Source organism: Sceloporus undulatus, chromosome 5, assembly GCF_019175285.1.
Source record: "Sceloporus undulatus isolate JIND9_A2432 ecotype Alabama chromosome 5, SceUnd_v1.1, whole genome shotgun sequence".
NCBI lineage: Eukaryota > Metazoa > Chordata > Lepidosauria > Squamata > Phrynosomatidae > Sceloporus > Sceloporus undulatus.
Window position 1 is genome coordinate 36,368,887 of NC_056526.1, and position 16,721 is coordinate 36,385,607.

The window sequence follows — 16,721 nt, forward strand, 5'->3', positions numbered from 1 at the left end:
GAGGGTTTGCACAAACTCTTCTACACATTCAGTGAATGTGCAGCAGTTCTGGGACCATGAAAACCAGTCTCATGAAGAGCTGGAAATGAGCACTCCTTCCCTTTTCTTCTTACAAACATAGTCCAGACATTTGTGAAAAAGAGCTCCCCACCTAAACAGCAATAACCACTATGTTGTAGTGCTTTAAATGTTGGACAAAGGCTATGGGAGACTAGAGTTCAGGTCTTTACTCAGCCATGAAAACTCACTTGATGACCTTGAGCAAGTGACACGCTCTCAGTCTAAGAGGAAAGCAATGGCAATCCCCTCTCAATAAATCTTGCCAAGAAAACCCTATGATAGGATCACTGTAAGTCAGAGTCATCTTGAAGGCACATAGCAACAACAATTTGTACATTACAGAAACCTGGGTAGACGGCACTTACACCCCAATAATGTGGCTAGTACAAGGAGATTTCGTATTATCCTATAACAATATTGAATAAAACATTTGGGTTGGCTCTACTGCTAGGTAGAGTAGGGTTGGCCAATATATTTTGTGGCTCTCATTCCTGCAGGAAGTAACTGCTGAGGGGAAGTAAGGCAGCCTCCTCAGGCAGCTGCCTTGGGGATCACAAAAAGTCAGCAAGTCAATGGTTATTTAATATATAATTGCTGGATTCTTACTAAAAGACAGGGAAAAATGTGTGTATGTTTGATTTTCTGTCAAGGGTTTCAAAATAAATTGACTGACCTTGGTTAATACAGTACTATGAATTAGGGAATAGGGTCTCAAAAGCCTTTGCTGCCCCATGTCATGCATCAAAATGTCTGGGACCAAGCCTGGGATATTGTGCTCCATCCCTCTTGTAGGATACAGAATAGTCTTGAATTCTCTCCTAGCTGGCCCTGCACTCTTTGCTGTTTCTGCTGTAAGCAATAGTGCTTACTAGTCTGGCTGGATCTTTAAACAAAAGAAGAATGGCACTGTGTTGGGAAGGAACCATTGTGTCAAATGAGAACATCCAGAGGAGCCCTCTTGGATCAGAGAAAAGCCCTACCAAGTCCAGCCTCTAAAGCACACAGTGGGCAACCAGATGCCTGTGGGAAGGCCATAAGGATGACATGGGTGCAATTGAACCAATTATATTTCCCAGCAACTAGTTTATGGAAGAACATTGCCTCTGAGATTGGTAGTACTATATCACTGTCAGTACAGTCAGCCCTCTGTATTCACATATTCTTCATCCATGGATTCAACCATCCATGGCTTGAAAATAATTTTTAAATTATAAATTCCAAAAAGCAAACCTTGATTTTGTCATTGTATATAAGAGATACCATTTTACCATGCCACTGTATTTAATGGGACTTGAGCATTCACTGATTTTGTTATCCATGGGAGCTCCTGGAACCAAACCCAGCAGTTAACAAAGACCCGCTGTAGTTGGTTATAGTCTAATCCATTAACTTGTCTTTTGAAGCTATTCAGCTTGGATGCCTTTTCTGCATCTTGAGCTAGTGAATTTTCCAGCTTAACTATGAGTTATGGACATGTTCTTTGACCTGTTTTGTATCTGTCATCTTTTACCTTCATTGAATGATCCCAAGTTTCAGTATTAGGAGAAAGTCAGGAAAAATGTCTCTTTGGCTGCAATTTCTCCACACCAAACATAGATTAATACTGATCACCTTTCCCCTTGTAAGGGCATAGAATGAAAGTCAGCACCTGGCCATAGAAATTCAACCCTAAATATCAGGGTATGTACACTGCGGTTTCTAAGCAATCCCAGAAAACACAACTATCTACACTTGAATTCAGAATAAAACCACAGTACTACATGGGATGGGGAAGCTGGTCAGAAAATGCTCAGAATGAGCCCAGGCTTGGTCAAGAGGTTAAGAATAATGGGCGAGGGGTGAGTTGGCTATGTTCAAGCGAAGAGGAAGAACAAGGAAATGGCATGGCCACTGTGTAGAGAAATGATGAAATGCTAACGGGCAGAGAGATAGCTGAACTGTTCAATAACGTCTTTGCCTTGGTCTTTTCCCAAAAGGACAACAATGCTCTAAAAAGCAGAGTACATCATGCAGAAAGAGGACTACAACCCAGAACAGGTAAAGAGGTAATAAAGGGATATCTAGCTTCTCTAAATTAATTCAGGTATCCAAGGCTGGATGAACTGTATCCAACAGTACTAAAAGAACTTGCAAATGTAATGTCAGGGTCATGTTCCCCCTATGTGTACTGTTGTGTAGTAATGTTGTTCTGTATTGCATTGGATTTTTAACTTTTTAGTAATTTTGATTGATTCTATATGGATTTTAATAGTTATGCTGGTTTTAATCGGGGTGTTTTATTGGGATGTTTGTTTCTTTTAATCTGTATTATATTATATTTGTACTGTCTGTAAACTGCCGTGATCGTAGGAACGGCAGTATAGAAATAAACTTTCAATCAATCAATCAATCAATGTTCAATAGTTTTTAGGAATTTCAGGAAAACGAGAAATCCCAGCAGATTGGAGGAAGGCAAATGTCCTTATCTTCAAAAAGGGCCAAAAAAGAGGGAGGGGGGATCCAAGCAAATACTAATCAGTCAGCTTGATGTCAATATCAAGAAAGATCCTAGAATAGATTATTAAAGATTCAGCCTGTGCACGCTTAGAAAGGAATGTTGTGAGCCAGCATCAATTTCTCAAAAAGAAGTCATGCCAAACTAATCTTATATCTCTTTTTCTTTTTGATAAGAGTTACAAAACTTGTAGATCAGGGGAAGGCTGTGGATATACTACATCTTGATTTCAGAAAAGCTTTTGACAAGGTCCCTATGATATTCCTGCAGGCAAGCTGAACTGAGTTGCAATTAGGTGGATCTATAACTGGCTGACAAACTGAACCCAGAGAATGCTCACCAACAGTTGTTTTTCAACCAGCAGAGAAATTCCTAGTGGGATGCCTCAGGGTTCTGTCCTGGGCCTGGTGTTTAACATTTTTATAAATGATTTACCGGTAGATGATGGAAAGGAAGGGTGCCTTGAAGGGTGCTGGGCTTTTCTTCTTTGGAGGCCTTTAAACAGGAGTGCTTTAGTTATGAATTCATACATGGCAGGGGGCTGGACCAGTTGGTCCTTGTGGTCTCTTCCAGAACTAAGACAATTTGATTCTAAGATTCTGAGGAGAGCTAGTAAAAAAAAATTCTGTACTTTTCCATCTGATTGCAGAGTTGTCTATAGGTAAGAATGGGCCTAGTCTGACAGATTAACTGGAACAAGAATGGGACACATGCAGCCCTCTGTATGTTGTTGGACTGCAGCTTCCAGAAGTCCTAACCAGCATAGATATGGTGGGGAATGCCAAGACATCTGGAGGTCAGTATGATTCCCATTTAGAAGGTCATGATAATTTCTGAGGGGAAGTAGTAATTCCTTCACATGCTGGCCACTCGTTTTGACATCCTTCCCTCTGCAGTCCTGGAAGGTAAATACAAGAAGCTCCTTATGAGAAACGGGCATGTTTGTGCTCTGACATTTCAGTCAAATCTCTTCAGCATTCTATCATGGTGCACGAGATTCCTTGATTTATCCTACAAACATTTCCAGGCAGATCGATTAACCACAATATGACTCTGCTGCTTAAGGACGTAGATACTCAAATCACTGCACAAATTTTGTGCAATTGTAGACAAATGATTAAGGAATAGAATTATTGTTAAATGATGGAAACAAGACGTTGAAAGCTGTCCCCTTTCCTCTGTTGTGTGACCCCCTCCCCTAATCTGTATACTTGAGTTTTAAACGATTTTATTCAGATTTTAGAATTCTCACTTTCTTTTTAAGAGAGTTTTTATTGGTTAATACGTATATAATTTTGTAACTTTTGGTCAAAGACCGAAAATAAAAATCTATCTATCTATCTACACAGGCTGGACTTGATCTTTCCATGTTGCTCAGTGCTCTTCCTGGAAGTCTTGAGTGCAACCTCTCAGGTCCAGTGGTTGAAAAATGCTTCCTAGAAAATGTGATACACATTTTCTTCACACACACCCCAAAAAATTCCCTACTGTGGCATAGCTATTGCAGGCCATATCATCACAACATTTGGGGGGAAGTTAAGTCAGCCAGAGAGAGAAAGTAATTATATTTAGCTGATCCTGAAATTTGCCAGTGACAGCAAAGAAACTCATGACTGTCTTATACAGAAGGAACAAGAGCAACTTCCTCATAAAGATCACATGAAAATTCGTGAAAGAATACTCCTTTCTAGGAAGCAAAGAGGTTCCCAAACAATCCTGAAACTAAATAGGCTAACTGGAGCAAAATGCATGCTCCTGGTGACCTCTTTTACCACAGAAGGGTGTAGTCTGGTACCCTCCAGATGTTTTGACCACAAATTCCCATCAGCCCCAGGCAACATGGACAGTAGTTGAAAAGTTGTGCCCAAAAACCATCTAGTTTAGCACCAGATTAACGAATCCTGCTCTGCTAGAACATGAGAGGGACTTCTCATTGCCAGAGACTTCTGATACTTTGGCTTAATCAAAAATTTATAGAGTTGGAAGAGACCTCAAAGGACATTGTGTTCAACCTCCTGCCATGCAGTAATACACAATCAAAGTACACACACACACCAACAGATGGCCAGCCTCTGTTTAAAAGCCTCCAAAGGAGAAGATTCTGCCATACTTAGAAATTTATTGCACACCTTTTCCCCCTTTATGGGAACTGGAAGGGGCTGTGCGCGACCGGGAAAAAATGGATTTTATCGCATAGCAAATCATCTTCAAGTGGGCCCCATTCCATCCCCAGGTGCCAAGCCGTCCCCAGTCAGTGTGGAGGAACGTTAAATGTTCTGATCGGAGGTCTTCCGACCAAAGAAAATGGCGCTCCTCAGCACAGAATGGGGACAGCTTGGTGCTGGGGGATGGAACAGGGCCTTTTTGAGGACGATTTGCTGTGCGATAAAATCCATTTTTTCCTAGTTGTGTGCGGCCCCGAGAGTCCCCTTCCAGTTCCCATAAGTGGGGGGGGGGGGGGGGGTGCAATAAACTTCTTAGTTGCAGCATATTCCAGTGTTGGAACAGCTCTTACTGTCAGGATGTTCTTCGGAATCCTCATTTCCTTTTCTTCATCATTTGTTTCTTCCCTCACTACATGAATCTCTTGGCCACATTTTGTTCTATCACAACTGTTGCTTACAAAATAACTGTGATAGGCACAATTGTCTCAACCAAAATACAAAAGATTAAACAAGGTTCTGTTTTGATTTCAGCATTTTTCCTTATTGTGGAATTCATACTCTCCAACTGTCCTAGCTTGGCAAGGACAGTCCCAATTAGTCCTCTGATGTCTCATTTTTTTTCAGAAGCTTTTAAAATATCCCAGCTTCTTTCTCCTCATCCTCTTGAACTCATTATTAAGTGAATTTAGAGTAAAAAAGTAGTTTGCACTCAGTTAATTCAGGAGTGGGGGGAAATCTTGCCCTTCCCAGTTGATTCAGGGAAAAGCAAACTGTTGCAGTCTCTTTAGCATGTCTATTTTAACTCATTAATAACCATTGCCATCTTGACCATACTCTGATGTTGCTGGGCCACATATGTCCTGTTTTAATCAATGAAATATTGAAGGGTATGGGAATTCTTTATTGCCTGTATGAGCTTAATGCACAGGAAAAGCTGTACAGCTATAGATCTCAGCCCCAGGACCTCCAGATGTTTGGGGTTTTGATTCCCAAAAGCCACAGCCATATATATCATGATCAGCTTAATTAATCTGAGTATTGTTTTAGTGGGTTTTTTATTGTTAAATGTGCTTGACTTTTAAAATTATACTTGCTAGCTCCTTTAGGTGTTATTTTGGTGATAAAAATGTAATTTAATAAAATGAGTCCAAAACAGCTGGAAGACCAAAACATAATCACTGCTACAGAGGTTGCAATTCTGCAGAATGAGTATTTAATAGGAGTCTACAGGGTAAGCCGAGTAGGGGTTTAGGGAGTAGGTTTACTCTGTAAAGCACCCAGTGATGGCCCTATATATTAAGGTTAAGTCCTGAATAAGCATGACATTGCCTGAAAATCTTCATCACAATCGTGTGACTTTGCCAGGAGCATGCCTTTTTCTTTCCTGATTTCCTCCAGACTGATAATCTCCTATGCCAGTGTAGGGAAAGTATTCAGGATAGGGAAAGTGCCATAGCCAAACAGATTTTACATCCCCAAAGCTCCCAGGTCCAGTTTTAATTAAGGAGGTTAAAATCACCCAGAAAATGCTGGCTGCAACAGCATTATGCATCAAAAAACCTCTTCACCCCATGTACTTATAAGACCAACATTCTAACTAAAAATTGGAAGTGCAAACCAAAAATAGACGTCTGGGTTGTACTTTAAGCCTGTTTTCTGATTTTCAAAGGGCTGAAAGAGAACCATGTGGTGTAGAGGTTTGAATGCTGGACCATGATTGTAGACTAGGGTTCGAATCCCCACTTGGCCATAGGAACCCACTGAGTGAGCCTGGGCAAGTCACACTCCCTCAGCCTCAGAAGGCAAAGGCAAAGACCCCTCTGAAGAAATCTTGCCAAGAAACCCTGTAATAAGTTCACTTTAGGGTAACCATAAGTCAGAAATAATTTGAAGGCACTCAGCAACAATAATGGGTTAAAAATGGACACCATTGCCCATCCCTGGCTTATATAAACAGACACATACATGGTATTTTGCTGAGCTACAAAGAGGAGTTTGGGAAACTACCCATTTCCCAAACCTCTACTCCTCTTACCCTTTAAAGAGAGTCCTTGCCACAAGGAGCTTACCAATAGGAGACAACAAAGGATAGCAGGTAAAGAAGTTGAGATATTATGAAATCCGTTTAAGGATATATGTACCTTGGGCCCTTGGTTCCAGGACCCCCTGTGGATAACAAAAACCGTGGATGTCCAAGTCCCATAAATACACTGGCATAGGAGATTATCAAATGGGGTGAAATCAGGGAAGAACAAGGCATTCTCCTAGCAAAGTCTCATGATTACAATGAAGATTTTCAGACAATGTCATGCTTATTCAGGACTTAACACATGAAGATCCAGGAATGCTCCAACAACAAACCATTCCCAGGACTTCCCAGGAATAGTTTATTACTGGAGCATTCCTAGATCTTCATGGGTTAAGTCCTGAATAAGCACAATATTGTCTGAAAATCTTCAGCGAAATCACACGACTTTGCTGGGAGTATGCCTTTTACTGCCTACTTGCCCCCCCACACACACACCTCGTCTGATAATCTCCATAGCAAAATGGCAAAAATCAAGATTTGGTTTGAATATTTTCAAGCCATGGATGCTTGAATCTGTGGATACAGTGGGACAGCTGTACATAAGTTCCGTTAGGGGATGGTAACTGAGAAACATCTTAACCATTAAGAGCAGTTTGGCAAGTTAGGTAATTACTTGGGTTGTACTGAGTAGGGCATTAAACTAGTAGCCTAGAAGGCTCCTCCAACTCTGTGAATCACAGCTGTGCTCAACAGTTGACACTGAGAGAGCAGAAACTATGGTTAAAAACATCAGATGTTTGATTCTGGGATTCTGCCAGTCATATCCTTCCTGTAGCCTTTGCATCTCACAGCCTCGGATCCTCTTGCCTTCTTCAGATTCCTCCTTCTTCTGTAAGCAGCTGTAAGGAATAGGGTTGTGTTTGGAAATAAACCAAGTCAATAAATAAACAAACACTTAAAATGGTAGAGAAGCATTCCACAGTCTGGGAAAACCTTTATGGAGAACCATTTTAAAAATAAATAAAAATGAATGGTCATAAGAAAGAGAAACTGCTGATAATGATAACTCAGAAACTGAAATGGACCAAAGTTTCATGCAGAAACAGTTTCCCCCCAGTTATTTTCCCCATCCCCACTTTTTCTGTTCTTTTTTCTGAGCAAGAGTAATTTCTGTGTCCACTTGACATTGTGGAAGCAATTGTTCTCAGAATACTGAACTTTTTTTACTTTATGTATTTGACTTTAAACTTTTATCCATTCTATGAGATTTCATAAGGTGCATATGCACTGTAGAAATAATTCAGTTTGACACCACATTAACTGCATTGCTCAATGCTATGGAATTCTGGGAACTGTAGTTTTGGGAGACATTTAGCCCTCTCTGTCAGAGAGCTCTGGAGCCACAAGAAAGTATAGTTCCCAGAATTCCATAGCACTGAGCCTTGGCAGTTAAAGTGGTGTCAAATTGGATTATTTCAACAGTGCGGATGCAACCTTAGAGCCTGTCAGTTTGTAGCTCCATTTTTAAAAAGTTAAGAACATTTTTTTAAAAAACTTCATAAATTTGGACCTATTGCCAGAATAAGAAGTCTTTTAATATTTAATATACCCACATATGGCAATTTTATATGCAAAGCAAGTTATATAATATACATTTTGGCTGGCATCTTGTTCACTCGGTCAATCAACTATAGTCTATTTAATCAACTATTAAATGGTAAGTGAACACTTAGATAAATCCAATGGATTCATCTACTTTAGTCAGGATTATTTTAGGCCAATGTTTTCTTGCAGTAACAAAGGTCTGGGACAGACACACAGGCGCTGCCATCTTGACATAAGTAACGTTCAGCATATAGACGTTACTGCACATTGCTTACGTCACGAGTGTGCCATTGGCACACTCGTGACATGCACACAGTGACCCAAAAAGGACTCGTTTTTTCCGGGTTCTTTTTGGGGTGGAGGGACACCAGGCAGTTTAGCTGCTACGGGGTCCCTCTGGAGGAAAACTGTCCTGGGCCAAAGTGACATGAGAGCTGTAAAATTGAGTATTAGATATATTCTTTTGAATATTTCCCCTTTCCCCCCCTGGAAAACATCCCTCCTCCCCATCCATCTAACCCCTGTGAACCACCAGCTTCACCATTTCTAAAAATGTTAAATTTCCATTCTTTGTTATATTTATAGCCTTTCCTCCAAGGAATTCAATGTGGTACCAGTTATGTCCTTTCTCTTCCTCTTTCCTCATAAGGAAGAAGTTGTTCTTGACTCTTCCTCCACCCAGGATTTAGGAACAAACTGAAGGCAGGATGGGTGGGTGCTTTTAAATTGAAATTGCAAAGAACGGAGGAAAAAAAGGGAGTAAATAAGAAAAGGGAAGATGGATGGAACTGTGTGGCAGGTGAAGACTAAGAACACTCTTACATTTCCTGGTTCATCTACAAGCTGGCATTTTGAAAATATGTGCACAAAGCTGGGCTTTAGCAAAATCATTCAGGAATTTTGCGGTATATATATATATATATATATATATATATATATATATATATATATATAACCAGGATTGTAACTCCACCTTGTCAGTTCACTAATCCCGGGATAGGAAATATCTCAATGCTCCAGTTTTACATCAACTCCGTTGAGGCCTCTGGCTGCTGCTGTCATAAACTAATAAATAACAATTAAGGTGACGGAGAGTGAGCAGTTTGAAACTTGCCTGAGTCAAACCAAGCTACCACTTAAGAGAAACAAACCCGACAGCATGAAATATACACTCGCAGGTTAGATAGATCTCTCTGCATTAAAACAGCAAGAGGCGGTGGATGGGTGTAATAATGATAAAAAAATAATAATAATATCTTTCAGGGCGGAGCATGGGGGGAGCCAAGGCACCAGAGACAGCCGCAAGCAGCTTTATCCCCTTTAGGCACATTAATAAGCTGCTTTTCCATGTTGAGTGTACTTGGAGCACACCACCTGTCGCTCTGATCAAAGCCAGAGGCCTGCTTCAATGCTTGCATGTCAGATGGGCTGCTTGTGAAGCTAATTGTGGGAACAGAGAACTCCAAACTCAGCCTCACTACTTCCTTGTGAGCCCGAGGCAGCGCTGAGCTTACTGAGCACCTTCAAACGTCTTTATACCAGAGAAGGGGAGAAAGCCACAGCTGCCTTCCTTTTCACCTCTGAAGAGGAGATGGCAAGGCAAAAAAAGGAGAGAGGTCTTGAACTTCTATTCAAGGCTGGCCCTCCTTCTTGGCAGAGGGAGGTAATTGCCTCAGCAAGCAATGAAGGCAGCACAACTGGTCTTCCTCCACAGGAAAGATACTTTTTGTGTTTGGGGATACGTTCTTCAGAAAATAGAAACAGTAAAAGAATTGTCATACCTGGGATGAAACATTGATAGCAACTGGGATTGCAGCCAGGAAATTAGAAGAAGATTAAGAATGGGGAGAGTGGCTATGAAAGAACTAGAAAAAATCTCAAAATGCAAAGATATACAATGGAACACAAAAGTTGGAATCTCACAAGCCATTGTATTCCCTCTTACCATGTATGGATGTGAGAGCTGGGTAGTTAAGAAACAAGACAGGAAGGAAATCATTTCATTTGAGATGTGATGCTGGAGAAGGGTGCTTAAGACACCATGGACAGCCAAAGGACAAACAAGTGGATCCTAGAGTAGATCAAGCCAGAAATCTCCATGGAAGCCAAAATGACAAAACTGAGGCTATTGTACTTTGGCCACATCCTGAAAATGCACAACTTATTGGGGAAAAAACAATAATGCTAGGAAAGGTGGAGGGAAATAGAAAGAGAGGAAGGCCACATGCTACATGGACGGACTCTATTAAGGAGGTCACATGTATGAGCTTGCAGGAACTAAGCAGAGCAGTGGAGGACAGGGAGTTGAGGTCAACTTGAGGGCAGTTAACAACAGCAAACATTCTTCAGAGGGATCCATCATGGTGTAGTGGCCTGAGCACTGTACTATGACTGCAAAATAGGGTTCAAATGCCTGCTCAGCTATGGAAACTCACTGGGTGACCTTGGGCAAGTCACACTCTCAGCAAAGGCAAACCACTTCTGAAGGAACTTGCCAAGAAAACCCCAGGATAGGTTCACTTTAGGGTTGCCATAAGTTGGAAGTGACTTGAAGGCACACAACAATAACAACAACCATTTTCTTCAGATCCTCTGAGCCAGCATGGTACATTGTGGGTAGTGGGAGCTCTTTCAAGCTCTACTCATGACCTGCATGGCCATTTTCCTGTCTTGGAGGCAAAACTAGCTAAACCTTCAGGTACTCTCTTTGCAAGGACAATCCCAGTTAATTCTCTGTCATTCCACTTTTTTGGCTGCTTTTAAAATGTTCTGGCTGCTCTCTCCTCTTCCCACTTTCCCACTTTGTCGTCAGTTACTTCAATTGCTGCAAACTGAGTTCACAATGCAAAAAGTACAGTAGTTTACTCAATTACTCAGTTAATTCAGCAGCGGGGAAAGGAGAGGAGAGGCAGAATCTTGCTCTTCCCATAGGCTAGGCAAAACGCAAACTGCTGTAATTTCTCTTAACTTGTGTACTCTTCTTCATCAATAACTTTTGCCATTTTGACCACACTTTGCTGTTGCTTGGCCTCATGTGTCCTGGCTTTCATCTGTGAAATGAGGAGGGTATGCTGCCTTCAAATGTGCTGATTCACCCTATCCCATAGCCAGTGCTGAAGCATGGAAACTTCAGCGCCAAGTTCTGGACCCGGAATATACATATGTGCCATCTTATCCTTGCAGAAAGCACCCAGGAAGTTTCTGATAACACACTCATGTATCCCTTCTGGAGCACAGTTTCAGTTCTGTCAAGGCTAGACTTTGGAAGTCCAGGGCTCCACCTACGAGCAGGAGGATCCCCAAACACAGCAGCATGGATTTATTGCAGTATGAAGTGATATACTTCATCATCTAAAGTACCTACAGTACCCACCATTAGGCTGAGAGTTTAAAACTATGAAATGGCAGTGGTGGTGAAGGGGGCTGGGATGCTACTTAGAGCCTTTGCAATATAACTTTGGCCTGATCCAGACCAGTGCTTTGCGCCAGCCTGGACACGTAGTAGGGTTGCCTGGGGGTAGAGTGACCACACGCCCTGCAATCCTACTACGTGGCAGCGGTCCAACAATGGCAGCGCCCCTTGCACACGGGCACCGTCATTGTAACATAAGTGCTGCACAGTGTCTGCATGGCACCGTGTGTTGCTTATGGCACGAGTGTGCCATTGGTGCACTCGCGACATCACTGTGGCATCACACAAAGAAACTGGAAATTCTGGGTTCTTTTTGCTCCGCAGTGGCGGCGCACCATTTGGAGGCTGTGCCATCCCTGAGGAGCAAAAATGGGCGCCAGCAGACCACCATTTCTTGGCAGTCTGCCTCTGTAGAACCAACATTGAAAGTTTCAATAAAGGACAAGAGTCCCTGATCTTTCATAGTACATTAAAAAGAAAATGTTAGAACACATCTTTTGTCACAGGTTTGTAGTGTTGGGACAAGTGCACTACTGATGTTCTGTCATGCAGGTTGCTTTTAAAGGCAGAGTTGCCTACTAGGCACCAGGCAAAAACAACCAACTTACTTTTTAAAAAAAAAGTCCATATAAACTGATTGTAGGGAAAATTGGTGTTCCTTAGTTTTATAGCCCCCAGTATAACATTTTCAAGAGTCTCTCCACAGTCATTAAAAACAAGGCATTCAATGCTGTGGCACCAATGCTAGTCTTCCCTTTAGAATCTGATATGCTCCAGGATTTTCTGGGTTTAGATGTATGTTGAAAACTTGCCCATTTTTTCCAAGCCTCCCTGTATAATCCAGCATCTCTTTTATGTACAAGACAAATATTGTATTTCATTGTGTGTATTGTTAAGTTTTATTATCATTATACATTGACTTGACATGCTCAGATCTAAGCAGTTTATAAATATATGCAGAGAGACCATGAGAGAAATCCCTGTTCATTTTTTAAAACAGTCAGTTTGAAAACTCAGTGGCCAAGACATACTTAAGTTCATCTGCAACAACAAAAATGGTTAAGCCTTAGATCCACCCAGAGGTCTCACTCTCCATGCTCTGAGGACCCTTTCACACTATGCATTCATAATGCTATGATTCCACTTTAACTGCCATGACAACATCCTATGGAATCCTGGGATTTGCAGTTTCCATCCAGAGATCTCTGCTGCCTCACTATAGTATACATCTCAGGATTCCATAATATGCAGCCATGGTAATTAAAGTGAAATTGTTGCATTACAGATGTGTAGTTTGAAAGGACCCCAGAATTCTTCTCCTTATCCACATATATAGGGAAGGAATAGAACTTCAAATAAGCCCCTGGTTTATGACATTTAAGTAGCATAATTAGCTTTGAAAGACACTTGACTCAAGTGTTGTTGTTGTTGTTGTTGTTTTTTGGTCACCTTCAGTATTAGGAAGCAAGGCCATTAGGCACACACTCACCTGCAAATTTACTTTGAGACTACAACACCCAGGACCCTTCAACCACCATAGCTATACAATCCCATGGAAAATTATGAATTGTAGGAATTTCACATACTGTGTCTCCCATAATGAGAGATTATTGTGTTGGAACAGGCAAGGAACATGGCATTTCTCCACACTCTCTACCTCACACTCTTTCACCTGTCTCCATCCACTATACGCATCTGAGGAAGTAGACATAAGTCTTCAAAAGCTCATGCTGCCAACTTCTTTTATTTCAGTTAGTCTCAAAGGTGCTACAAGATCATACTGATTCTACAGACTAACGCTGCTATATGTTTGAATTCTGTCTCTATCCAGCCACTTGACTGGGCAGCAATGTGGTCTTGCACAGGGCCAGCCTAACACATTTTGCACCCCAAGGAGCTGCAAATATATGGAAGTTGATACAATAGTCTCTTCAATCTTCCTTCCTTTCTTTTTTGGATAAATATCTTTTCAGACTACTTTGGAACTTCCAGAGACTAAAGATTTGCTTGCTTTTGACAAGGGCACACATACCAATGGGCCATACAAGCAAAAGAACCAAGGGCTTCTTTAAGTAATTTGCCCTCTGCCCCCTTTACTAAGTCTCTGATCTCAGGCCATGTTATCCACACGCCAAGTCTCCTCCACACTACCTGAGTCCACTGCAAAGCAAAGGCCTAGCTGGTGACCTCACTCAATTGTGGGCCTGTTGCTTTGGAGATTGTGTGTATCCTAAACATAGAAGGCGGGCAGATCAGGGAGAGCAAAAGGAGACCACCAACTCCATCTACTGGATTGTTTGATTATCAAATGCAAGCTCTTGGCCATACCCAAGGAGACTTTCCCAACCTGAGTCTGGCTCCAGCAGTAATAGACTGCGTCTCCCATTATCCATTACTAACAGCCCCCAAATACGAGTGGAAGATGCCAGGGTAGGGAAAGAGTGGTGGAGCAATGTATATTAAATGGGAAACTGCAGGCACTGATGGGAATGACTATTCCTGGGCCAACACAGACATTTCCTTCACAAGAGTTACTGTTAAGAATCCCTTGAAGACTCCAGCTGAAAAATGACCTGGATAATTTTGCTGCATATTGCCTGGATTGGCTTACTTCCCTCTCACCCGCCCCCAGGCTCTTTCATATTACACAATCATGGCACAATGTTCCCACTCTACCTGCCAAGGTTGCACCCTGTGGAGTCCTTGGGTCTATAGTCTAATGCGGCACTAGAGCTGTTTGGCTGAGAATTGTGAATGTCTCTTCCTAAATGCCCCGTGTGTTGTGTGCCTTCAAGTTGTTTCCAACTTATGCCAACCCTAAAGTGAATCTATCATTGGATTTTCTTGGCAAGAATTGTTAATTCCCTTTCCCGGAGGCTGAGAACCATATGACTCCCTGAACTGTAGATCAGCCTGCGTAAGCACATTGAAGTCACCAGATCCCATCTGATCCTGACAGCTAAGCAAGGTCAGCCCTGGTTAGTACTTGAATGGGAAACCACCAACAAATACCAGATGCTGTAAGGCTATATTTCAGAGAAAGGAACTGACAAACCCACCTCTGTATACTCTAGGAAAACCCTATGGAATTCATGGAGTCAGCCGTGTTAATCTTTAGAATCAGTACATAGAGAGATCTTGTAGCACTTTTGAGACTAACTGAAAGAAAGAAAGCTGCCAATTTCTTTCTTTCAGTTAGTCTCAAAGGTGCTACAAGATCTCTCTGCATGCAAATCCCAGGATGAAACTATGATAGTTAAAGTGGAATCATAGTGCTAGAATTGCAGTATGAAAGGAGCCTCAGGTGGCTTCAAAAAGCTCTGCATTGCTATAGGAAACTGCATCTTCCAGAGACTGATAACTCTTGAATTCTTTGCACATTTGTTGAGCTATTATTATTTGTACTATTCAAGCCAGTGTGGTGTAGTGGTTCGAGTGTTGGATTGTGACTCTGAAGACCAGGGTTCAAACTGGAAGAATTAACTTGCCTCATCTTCTGGGGGGTGTACCCCAGCCCAAGAGCTCCTCATATATCCAGCAATGGGGATTTGATTCCCAACTAGGGGATAAGTCTGGGTAGAATTTGGGTCTCCAGTTCTACCATTGGCTGTGAGATGCTGAACTTCTTCTGGCAAAAAAGCCAGAAAACTTCATCATTTGCCACCAATATAAGCCCATGCTAGAGCAATCACGAGTGTCCAGGTCCAAAAAAAATCCTCCTAGCGAGGCCTAGAACAGCTCTGGCTTAATACACAGACTTTCAGATGTTGAAATGCAACCTCCATCAGCCCTGGCCATCACAGCCAATGCTGAGGGATGGTGGGAGTTACAGTCAAAGATCAAGTAGTCCCTAACTTGCCGAGATCTGGCATACTAACTGCTGCTAGGTCCTAGGGTTGACTGTACCATAAGAATATTTGAAGAATCACAACTTGGTAAGATCAAGGCCCATCTAGGCCAGCATACTGTTCACACAAGTCAACCTGTTGCCTACAGAAAGCCCACTAGCAGAAAAGTTGTAAGTACAGTTGGCCCTTCTTATACACAGATTTTTTTATACTCGGATTCAAGCATACACGGTTTGAAAATGTTCACAACAAGTATAAATTTCAAATATCAAATCTTGATTTTACATTTTTTATAAGGGACACCATTTTGCTATGTCATTATTATGCATGGATTTTGTTACACACGGGGGAACCAAACCCCAGTGTATAACAAAGGTGCACTGTATTCACCATCTGAAGCATGGTACTTCCAATGGTGTAGATAATACAGCCATTATGAGTAGCCAAACCATTAATAAACTGCATACTCCTATCACTCTTTAATTGTTCGTTAGTGGCCATCACAGTTTATATCACCATGTGGTAACAAATTCATTTTAATTACTCAGTTTATGAAAAGGCATCCCAATTAATTAATACAGCTGGAAAGACATAGTAAGATACTAGATGACAGAAATATGTGCTTCACCCCATGCTAGCTGGCTGTCCAAAGGTGAAGATGCTGTTCATGTGACTTAAGTACATTGAATGGGGGTGACTCCTTGTCCTTTCACACAATACAAAAATGTTTTGGGTTGCCCCTACCATATCTTGGCTTAGATTACCAAGGTTGGATATACTGTACACCACTTAAACCTTTAAGGCTTGAAAAGTTGTCATTACTTTCCTAATGGTTTGCTTTCTCCTTCATATCACTCAGCTCCCTCTTCAAGCAAGTACTTTTCTCCAGAACTTATAAGCATTGTGTATCAAGTCATTCCTGATTTATGGAGACCCTAGGGTGAACTTATGGGTTGTTGGATTTGTTGCAGAATTTGTTCAGAGGAGATTTGTTTTTGTTTTCCTCTGATGAGTATTTGACTTGCTTAAGGTCACCAGTATGAGCAGCCTTTATTCCCTGAATGACAAAGAGTGAGGAAATTTAAGTCTCATCACCTCTGCCATGAAT